The sequence below is a fragment of the Oncorhynchus clarkii genome, chromosome 31 (assembly GCF_045791955.1).
Source record: "Oncorhynchus clarkii lewisi isolate Uvic-CL-2024 chromosome 31, UVic_Ocla_1.0, whole genome shotgun sequence".
NCBI lineage: Eukaryota > Metazoa > Chordata > Actinopteri > Salmoniformes > Salmonidae > Oncorhynchus > Oncorhynchus clarkii.
This window is the reverse complement of record NC_092177.1, coordinates 10,804,449-10,815,221: the sequence shown is the minus strand read 5'-3', so window position 1 is coordinate 10,815,221 and position 10,773 is coordinate 10,804,449.

Here is a 10,773-nt window from a genome sequence, read left to right as displayed (position 1 = left end):
CTGACCTTGCATTATTTCATCCCAACTTTCCCATGTGATGGTCAAACAGGTACTTCACTAATCACTCCAGTGGTTTCCCCTGCATACCTGAGCACATTTATAATGCCTGGACACATTTATAACAGGCTTACACGCTAACACACACTTTTATTTAACTAGTCAAGTCAGTTAAGAACAAATTCTTATTTACAATGACGGCCTAGGAACAGTGGGTTAACTGCCTTGTTCAGGGGCATAATAACAACAGATTTTTACCTTGTCAGCTCAGGGATTCAGATCTAGCAACCTTTCAGTTACTATCTAAATGCTCTACCCACTAGGCTACCTGCCTCTACCCACTAGGCTACCTGCCTCTACCCATTAGGCTACCTGCCTCTAACCACTAGGCTACCTGTCTCTACCCATTAGGCTACCTGCCTCTAACCACTAGGCTACCTGCCTCTAACCACTAGGCTACCTGTCTCTACCCATTAGGCTACCTGCCTCTAACCACTAGGCTACCTGCCTCTAACCACTAGGCTACCTGTCTCTACCCATTAGGCTACCTGCCTCTAACCACTAGGCTACCTGCCTCTAACCACTAGGCTACCTGTCTCTACCCATTAGGCTACCTGCCTCTAACCACTAGGCTACCTGCCTCTAACCACTAGGCTACCTGTCTCTACCCATTAGGCTACCTGCCTCTAACCACTAGGCTACCTGCCTCTAACCACTAGGCTACCTGCCTCCCCAACACATAAAGGTAAATAAAAAGAGTAACTTATGAAATGATATAGAAAGTGCCATTATTAGGATATACTGTATAGATACAGTTGTGGCCAAATATGGGAATTGATGGGAAATGATGTAAAATATATCACTAGCCACTTTAAACAATGCTACCTAATATAATGTTTACATACCCTACATTATTCATCTCATATGTATATGTATATACTGTACTCTATATCATCTACTGCATATTTATGTAATACATGTATCACTAGCCACTTTAACTATGCCACTTTGTTTACATACTCATCTCATATGTATATACTGTACTCAATACCATCTACTGTATCTTGCCTATGCCACTCTGTACCATCACTCATTCATATATCTTTATGTACATATTCTTTATCCCCTTACACTTGTGTCTATAAAGTAGTAGTTTTGGAATTGTTAGCTAGATTACTTGTTGGTTATTACTGCATTGTCGGAACTAGAAGCACAAGCATTTCGCTACACTCGCATTAACATCTGCTAACCATGTGTATGTGACAAATACAATTTGATTTGATTTGATATTGGCACCCTTGCACTTTTGTTAAATAATTCCCTATTTCTTCTAAAATAAATTGAAATTGAAAAAAATGTTTGGTCTTCACACCTGGTTTTTGTATTTTCAACATTGCCGAAAAACAATTTTATTTTTGTAAACTTAAGTTTACAATTTAATTAGAAAATAAAGACAAATTTCTCTACCTGCACATGTTCATCTGATCATTTATCACTCCAGTGTTAATCTGCTAAATTGTAATTATTCACTCCTATGGCCTATTTATTGCCTACCTCCTCATGCCTTTTGCACACAATGTTTATAGACTTTCTTTTTTTTCTACTATGTTATTGACTTGTTTATTGTTTATTGTTTACTCCATGTGGATGTCTGTGTTGTTGTCTGTTCACACTGCTATGCTTTATCTTGGCCAGGTCGCAGTTGTAAATGAGAACTTGTTCTCAACTAGCCTACCTGGTTAAATAAAGGTGAAATAAAAAATTAAATAAATAAAATAAAAATGGCATTAAGACAATTATTGGAGCTAGAACTTGGTTGCACAGCCTTTCCCAAGGTAACGCTGTCAAATTCTTATTGTAGCCATCAAATGAGCTTGTTGCACATTTCTACTGGCAATTTGGCCCATTCTTCAGCAGCCTACTGCTCTAGTTCTTCAAAGCCCTCCACCAACTGCTGTTTTCAGCTCTCGCCATAGTTTATGGGTGTGGTTCAGATCTGGACTCTTCCACTCCAGAACAGTCCAATGTTTCTTCTTGAACCATTCCAGTGTGCTTTTGATGTGTGCTTGGGGTTGTTGTCCTGCTGGAAGACCCACAACCTTCAACAGATACAGTTTTTGGACTGTGTCTCTGCAATGGTTCAGAGATGCTGTATCTGAATCACATCCAAAACCTATGGCGAAATCTGAAAACAGCAGTTGCTGGAAGGCACCCCTCAAACATTGAACAATTAGATCAGTTTTCTGCTGAAATTTTGGCCAAATTGCCAGTAAAAAGGTGCAGCAAGATCATTGATGACAACAAGAATAATTTCTTGTTACAGTATCTTGGTGTGATAAGTCCTTGTTCCAGGGTTATCATCACAGGGGGGGTGGGTTCTGTGATCTCCGCCTGGAGAGAGCCTTGATCAGGGGAGAGAGTAGAGGAACAAGACCCTGAGAAACCACATGGATTAGACAGACATGGAGATTATGTTCTGATCCAGATGAGACTAGGGAGGGAGAGATGGAGCAGGAGGGAGAAAGAGCCTGCAGAGTGGGAACAGAAACAATTATATAGAGAGAACATTTTGAGAAAGAGAGTGTATGAAGGGATGAAGCCTGAAAGCCAAGAAGCTAGAAGTCTAGACAGGCTGTTGACCCGTGGGTGTGAAGCCACAACACTGGCCTTTCATTGGACGTGCTTGGGTGTCCGGGGTGCTCATGGACCCATGTCACCTGTGTGTTCTCAGGTAGGTAGCCTCCTTTACACAGCACGGTGACAGAAACAACTCAACACATCAGAGGCAGTAGTAGTTCATGAGGAGGTTATGACCTCTCATTGTTCTCTCTGACTCCGTCCGTCCATCGGGGTGCGTTAGGATTACGGCGAGACTGTGCCAGAATAAACTAACTCTCAGGAAATGTCTATTTATGTCCAGTCAGTTCAGGCTTCATTTAAATAGCATTTAACATTTGATTTGATTTAATTTAGTCCTATTCTTTAACTTTGATTGTTGGTTGAGATGGAGACAATGAATCCAACATATCAATTATTAATTTGTAGACAAACTGGAATTAAAGACAGACTAAGTCTGCGGCACAAAATATACATTTAGTTTGACACACAAACACAATTCAACATCACTTTCGCAATACATTAAATAGCCTAGAGTTAAAAGCTATCTTACAAACTAATGTAACAGTATTTATTCAAACTTCAAATGAGTAAAACATCCATGGCCACATTGAGGTTACTGTAACTATAACGTTTTCTAATGTAATCATAGAAAGCCTCCCTGTTCAAGATAGAATGCAAAGGTCATCGCAGGACTGTGGACATCTTCACAATGCCTGTAATAATCTGAGTAGAATCTTAAACGTCATTGATCACCTGAACCATGTACTGTTGATGTAATCTCAGCTACAATCCAGGTCATTTGGTTGTGATGTAAGATGAAGCACAGTGGTTTCACATGAATCGGTTGTGTAAATACAACTTATTTGACGGCGTATTGCCATTTGAACGATGTTGAGCTTTTTTTAAAAAGGATGAAAGCGAAGTGATAGCACATTTAGATGACGACTAAAGCCAACGACCTGATACTGTTTTTGTATTGGACTTTGGTTGAGCTTTTACAGATTTCAGATGAAAGCGAAGTGATAACAAGTTGGGAATTCAACACACTTCTGGTTGTCTTTTTGAGTGGGTGGATAAAGATTCACATCTCATTGATCAATGTCTCAACCAAATATTACCTACATTTCCACGTTGAAATGTACACATACATCTATATATACATACATATACATATATATATATATATATATATATATACATACATATTATGGATGTGTTTTGGTGCGTGAGAAAATGATCTCAGTTTGATCAAGCTAAAATCAAGGAGTACTGAGGAGGGTGATTTGTGTGAATGTTTGGTAAGTGGGGGACAATAAGCGTGAGAACTGCCCCCCCCCCCCCCACCCCCTAATGCTTACAGATGGACTGTCAACCCCTCTCTCCGACCCCCTCCAGAAACTCAGATTAAAGGTTGATGGGGCTGTGACAGCCGTACAGTGAGAGTTTAGCCTCTCCCCTTTGAAACCTCTAATCTCTCTTTGATGTCCTTCAGGGTTACATACAGTAAAGGTGAGCACCTCCCATGAGTCACACACACACACACACACACACACACACACACACACACACACACACACACACACACACACACACACACACACACATACACACACACACACGCACACACGCACACACGCACACACACACACACACACACACACACACACACACACACAAAATAATGCCCGCAGAAAGGGAAACTGTACAATGATGTCCCATTAGTTGAAATCTCCTAAACATAACAGACATGCTAGTCAGTGCAGTAGAGTACACCAATAAACAGGCGAGTCAACATCTCAATGTAACGTTATTGTTAGGAGGACCTCCTGGTCTTCAAATGACACTAATTTCACAGAGCTTTTTACAGTTCATTTGGCCACAGCACCTACCAGTGATCCAGGCTTGAAAAATCCTCTGCTGGGCTGTCTGGTCTGGTGCGTATTTCCTTCAGGGCCTATGTGTCCTGAGTGGAGAATTACATACACATTCCCCTCACAGTTCTTTTATTAGTCAGCTTAATATCCCCTAGAGTCTATTGACCTACCGTTGCGTCAATCCAAGTTACATAATAATAAAAAAATTCCCCATAACAGTCCGTTAAGATATCTGTTTATTTTTTTATTGCAAGGGATACGCCTCAGTCTACCACATCCTCCTATGGCGACCTTCCTCATCTGCAGTGGGAGGTGGCCGAACTACAGCGGACCATGACATATCCCCAATAACCACTGTTCTCACGAAGACGGCTGTAGCGTCCAAACGGTTTGTCCTACTAACTAACCACGCTATGGGAAGATGAAAAACATGAATGATGGTCTCCGTTTCGCTCTACAACCCCCACAAGTGTCACGGGACTCGTCTGAAGGTAACACATACAAATGAATGAAAGAATGGAGGTAGTTTTGTTCCTACCCCAAAAAAATTGTTGAATATGTGTAAAAAAAATGTATATCTCAGGAAAACTCAGGGCCCTATAGGCAACTCTGGGCCCTGCAGTAGTTTGGACAAACCTACTCATTCCAGGGTTTTTCTTTATTTTTTATTATTTTCTACATTGTAGAAAGTAGTAAAGACATCAAAACTATGGAATCATGTAGTAGCCAGAAAAGTGTTAAACAAATCAAAATACATTTTATATTTGAGACTCTTCAAAGTAGCGACCCTTTTCCTTTGACAGATTTGTACACTCTTGTCCTTCCTCCTCCCTCCGTCCCTACTCCATTCCTCCCTCCCCTCCCCTCTCCCTCCCTCCTCACTATTCTACCCCCTCCCTCCCTGTCCTCCCCCTCCCTCCCTCTCTATTCTGTCTGTTTGTCTTTGTACATCTGGCTGTCGGAGCCACTTCCGACTCCAATTAGGATTTCCTGAGACTCATTAAAAGGGCTTATTGGCTGAGAGAAACCACTAGCCCAGACTGACTACTGCTCGTATATATATATATATATAAATATATGCTACACTATATAGAAACACAAGCATTTCGCTACACTCGCATTAACATCTGCTAACCATGTGTATGTGACAAATACATTTGATTTGATTTGATTTGACACACGGTAACACACAAAGACACTTGGTGACACATGATGACACAAGATGACACACGATGACACACAATGACACACAATGACACACAATGACACACAGTGACACACAATGACACACAGTGACACACAGTGACACACGATGACACACGGTGACACACAATGACACACAGTGACACACGATGACACACGGTGACACACAGTGACACACGGTGACACACAGTGACACGCGATGACACACGATGACACACAGTGACACACGATGACACACGATGACATACGATGACACACGATGACACACGATGACACACAGTGACACACGGTGACACATCTCCTATCTTCTCCTATTCCTGTGTTTCTCCATACTCCCTCTTGTCTTTACTTGGCTGTTTCCTTCTCAGGGCCTGTAATGGTTGAAACTGAAACAGACTCCTCAGTCATATCTAATGTCTGGTGCAATGTGTGCTTCCAGACCGTACAAGTAATGTAAGTACTGGAAATTGAATCAAATGAAATCTCTTCTCCCTACCAGTTGGCTGTTGACTAAACTCAAGTGCTTGTTGGATTAATGAACGGTAATGAGACATCCACGGAGGCAGTAGTTTGGAGCACAAAGACCCCAATCTGAGTGCTGAGTTTACAGGGGGTCTCTCTGGAAGGGTAGCATCCCAAATGGCACCCTATTCCCTATATAGTGCACCCCTGGTCAAAAGTAGTGCACTATGTAGGTAATAGGGTGCAATTTGGGATTCAGTAGTCCATGTATCTGGAGGAGGCTGTCTGTGTGGCAGGACCGCTCACATAGTTCATATTCAAAGGACCCGGGGCCTTGTAAAGGAAGCCATAAATAGAGGCTGACAAAGCGAGTTGCATACACAAAGACCTGGCCTTTAAATAGGCTGTGTGTATAGGGGGTGTTGGGGTGGAGGTGGAGGACTGGGGCTGTGTATAGTGAGGCAGAGCAGAGGGGTGCAGGGGGGCTGGGGCTGTGTATAGTGAGGCAGCGCAGAGGGGTGCAGGGTGGGGTGAAAGAGTACTGGGGCTGTGTACAGAGGGGTGGAAGGGTAGAGGCCTGAGGGAGGGGGTGGTGCTAGGGTGGTCATGTATAGAGTCTATAGTGGGTCATTAAAGTAAGGTCTCACACTAAACCTCCCCTCTCCCCCATCACTGCAAACACACTTACCCCACAGCTCACATTCTAGAACCTTGGTCAGATTGTCTTTCAGTTCCATTTTCTGTGTTCTAACACATTCTAGAACCTTGGTCAGATTGTCTTTCAGTTCCATTTTCTGTGTTCTAACACATTCTAGAACCTTGATCAGATTGTCTTTCAGTTTCATTTTCTGTGTTCTAACACATTCTAGAACCTAGGTCAGATTGTCTTTCAGTTCCATTTTCTGTGTTCTAACACATTCTAGAACCTTGGTCAGATTGTCTTTCAGTTCCGTTTTCTGTGTTCTAACACATTCTATGACATTTTACTATACCCTGCATCAGGTGGAGTGTGGAAGAAAGGGACTTCTTTTTTTTCTTACATTTTTGATTGTTTGATTATTTTGAAGAATTCAAGTAATATTGTGACGAATTCAAGCTCAATTGATTTGAGTTATGAAACGTGAGTTAAATGGTATCAGTAGTGAGTTATTGAGATATATTTCTAAGTGAATTAAATGTGAGTTAAATGCTATCAGTAGTGTGTCTTATTGACAAAGTGTTTATAGCCACTTCTTAACTGGATTCTCCTTCCATCGTCAGCGCCACACACACACACACACACACACACACACACACACACACACGCACGCATGCACGCACGCATCCACACAGTTACTTCAACCAGCTAAACCTAATTATTCCCCCTTCCCCGCCCCCTTCCCCTCTGTGCCAAGCAGTGATGTCACCCATAGACAGACAGCGGGGCAGTTGGGTTGGCACACTGCCCAGCGATGGGAAACTGGCAGGAGGAGAGGAGGAGAGGAGAGGTGGAGGAGGAGAGGAGGAGGAGAAGAGAAGAGGGGGAGAGGAGAGGAGGAGGAGATGGGGAAAAGAAGGGGATAGGAGGAGGGGAGGAGAAGGAGGAGGAGAGGGGGAGGAGAGGAAGAGAGGGGGAAAGGAGGGAAGGAGATGGGGAGATGGGAGGGGAGGGGAGGGGAGGGGAGGGGAGGGGAGGGGCGAGAGATTCTGGCTGGCCGTTTCGTAGGGGCCAAATGGATTAGAGTTTCAGCTGAGTGCTGGAGCAGCAAAACCAAACTCCCCCTCTCTCTCCTGTCTCTCTCGTCCCAATCCAGCTCACATCCCAACCAACATCCCACTTTTTCTCCCAACTCTCCCTTCTCCAGCTCTGACAAAGCCAGCTCGGTTAATACTGAAAGGAGAACACGCAAGGAGATGTGAGGGACTGGGCCCTGAAGGGCCCTGGGGGACCGGGACCTTCTCCTAGGGGATTAACCTCGGGCCGGTGTCCCCTCTGCTTCCACTCCCATTCACTTCCATTCAGCAGGCCTGTGCTGAGGTCCATTTATTACGACCTAAACTGTTACATAACAACATAGCCTTCCTTTTGCTGAGGCATCTGAGATGTTAGTTAAACAAGACACTCTCCGACTCAGTCACAGTCCGGTTTATACCCTCGGGCCCTTGAGCTGGGATTCTCTGACTCAGTCACAGTCCGGTTTCTACCCTCGGGCCCTTGGGCTGGGATTCTCTGACTCAGTCACAGTCCGGTTTATACCCTCGGGCCCTTGGGTTGGGATTCTCTGACTCAGTCACAGTCCGGTTTATACCCTCGGGCCCTTGGGTTAGGATTCTCTGACTCAGTCACAGTCCGGTTTCTACCCTCGGGCCCTTTGGTTGGGATTCTCTGACTCAGTCACAGTCCGGTTTATACCCTCGGGCCCTTGGACTGGGATTCTCTGACTCAGCCACGGTCCAGTTTCTACCCTCCGGCCCTTGGGCTGGGATTCTCTGACTCAGCCACGGTCCAGTTTCTACCCTCGGGCCCCTGTGATTTTCTGTGATTATATGAGCCATAATCCAGTTTCTGTAGAGGCTGCAGGGCAATTGGGTGATGAGACAGGAAATCCTTAAATATTCACCTCTTGTTAATCCAGCCGCTTTGTCAGATTTCAAAAAGGCTTTACAGTGAAAGCAGACTATGCGATTATCTGAGGACAGCGCCTCGCATACAAAAGCATACAAACATTTTACAACAAAGTAAAAGAATTACAAAAGTCAGAAATAACGATAAATGGAATCACTTACCTTTGATGATCTTCATATGGTTGCACTCACAAGACTCCCAGCTACACAGTAAATGTTTGTTTTGTTCGATAAAGTCCCTCTTTATGTCCCAAAAACTCAGTTTGTTGGTGCGTTTTGTCCAGTAATCCACTGACTTAAAGGCGGTCAAAACATGCAGATGAATACATCCTAATAGTACCGGTAAAGTTCGTCGAAACAAGTCAAACGATGTTTATAATTCATCCTCAGGTTGTCAATTGTCTAAATAATCGAGGAAAAAGGAAAAACAACGACGGGCACACTCTCGGTCACACGCGCAAACCAGCTCTGCATTCTTCCTCAGTCCACTGACAGAAAGGTCTCATTCTTCTTCATTTTTCAGAAAACAAGCCTGAAACAATGTGTAAAGACTGTTGACATCTAGTGGAAGCCATATGAACTGCAATCTGGGTGCTAACCAATTAGATACTCTATAGGCATTCAATTGAAAATACCCACATCAAAAAAATCCCACTTCCAGGATGGATTTTCCTCAGGTTTTTGCCTGCCATATCAGTTCTGTTATACTCACATATATTATTTATTTATATTTATTTAACAGTTTTGGAAACTTTAGAGTGTTGTCTATACAAATCTACCAATTATATGCATATCCTAGCTTCTGGGCCTGAGTAACAGGCAGTTTACCTTGGGCACGCTTCTCATCCAGAGGTCAAAATACTGCCCCCAAGCCATAAGAAGTTTTAAAGAGGAAGGCTATCAATGGGTCAAAGACAGTCAATGTATGAGGCCTGTGATGGATTCCCTATCACTTGTCTTAGTGATGTCGATGACAACAACAATATTCTGAAATATTTACAAAGTGAAAGTAACAGAGGAGATGACATAATGTAGATTGAGTCAATTAAAGTCTACAAAAGCACAGGATATGAGTTTGTGTGGTTGTTTTCTTTGAGTGAAAACACTCCCTCCCTTTTTCTCTTCTGACACAGAGAGAGAGCTGGCATGCATGGCTAAGATAGAAGAGAGGATTAAAAGGAAGAGTGGCCACTGAAGGGTCACGATGGCCAGCTGAGTTATTTGGAGAACCCCTGTGGAAATGGAAGGGGTATGAAGGCCTGTTGCTAGGCCTGTTGCTAGGCCTGTTGCTAGGCTTGTCACACACACACACACAACACACAACACACAAACCCAACCCTGTGATTGTAGGTCAAGTACACTAGAGATCTACTTTGCCATAAAGATCAGAGCTCTTGGAGGCTAATGTATCATATTTGCTAAGTTAATACATGGTATTTATATGCCTATGATGGTATTTAGGTAAGTGATATTTATATACAGTACCAGTCAAAAGTTTGGACCGACGTACTCATTCAAGGGTTTTTCTTAATTTTTTTAAATGTTCTACATTGTAGAATAATAGTGAAGACATCAACACTATGAGATAGCACATATGGAATCATGAAGTAACCACAAAAGTCTTAAACAAATCAAAATGTATAATATATTTTAGATTCTTCAAAAGTAGCCACCCTTTGTCTTGATGACAGCTTTGCACACTCTTGGCATTCTCTCAACCAGCTTCATGAGGTAGTCAGTCACCTGGAATACATTTCAATTAACAGGTCTGTCTTGTTAAAAGTTCATTTGAGGAATTTATTTATTTATTAATGCATTTGAGCCAATCAGTTGTGTTGTGACAAGGTAGGGGTGGTACACAGAAGATAGCCCTATTTGGTTAAAGACCAAGTCCTACTCTGGCAAGAACAGCTCAAATAAGCATGTCTAACTTTAAGGCATGAAGGTCAGTCAATGTGGAAAATTTCAACCACTTTGAAAGTTTCCTCAAGTGCAGTCGCAAAAATCATCAAGC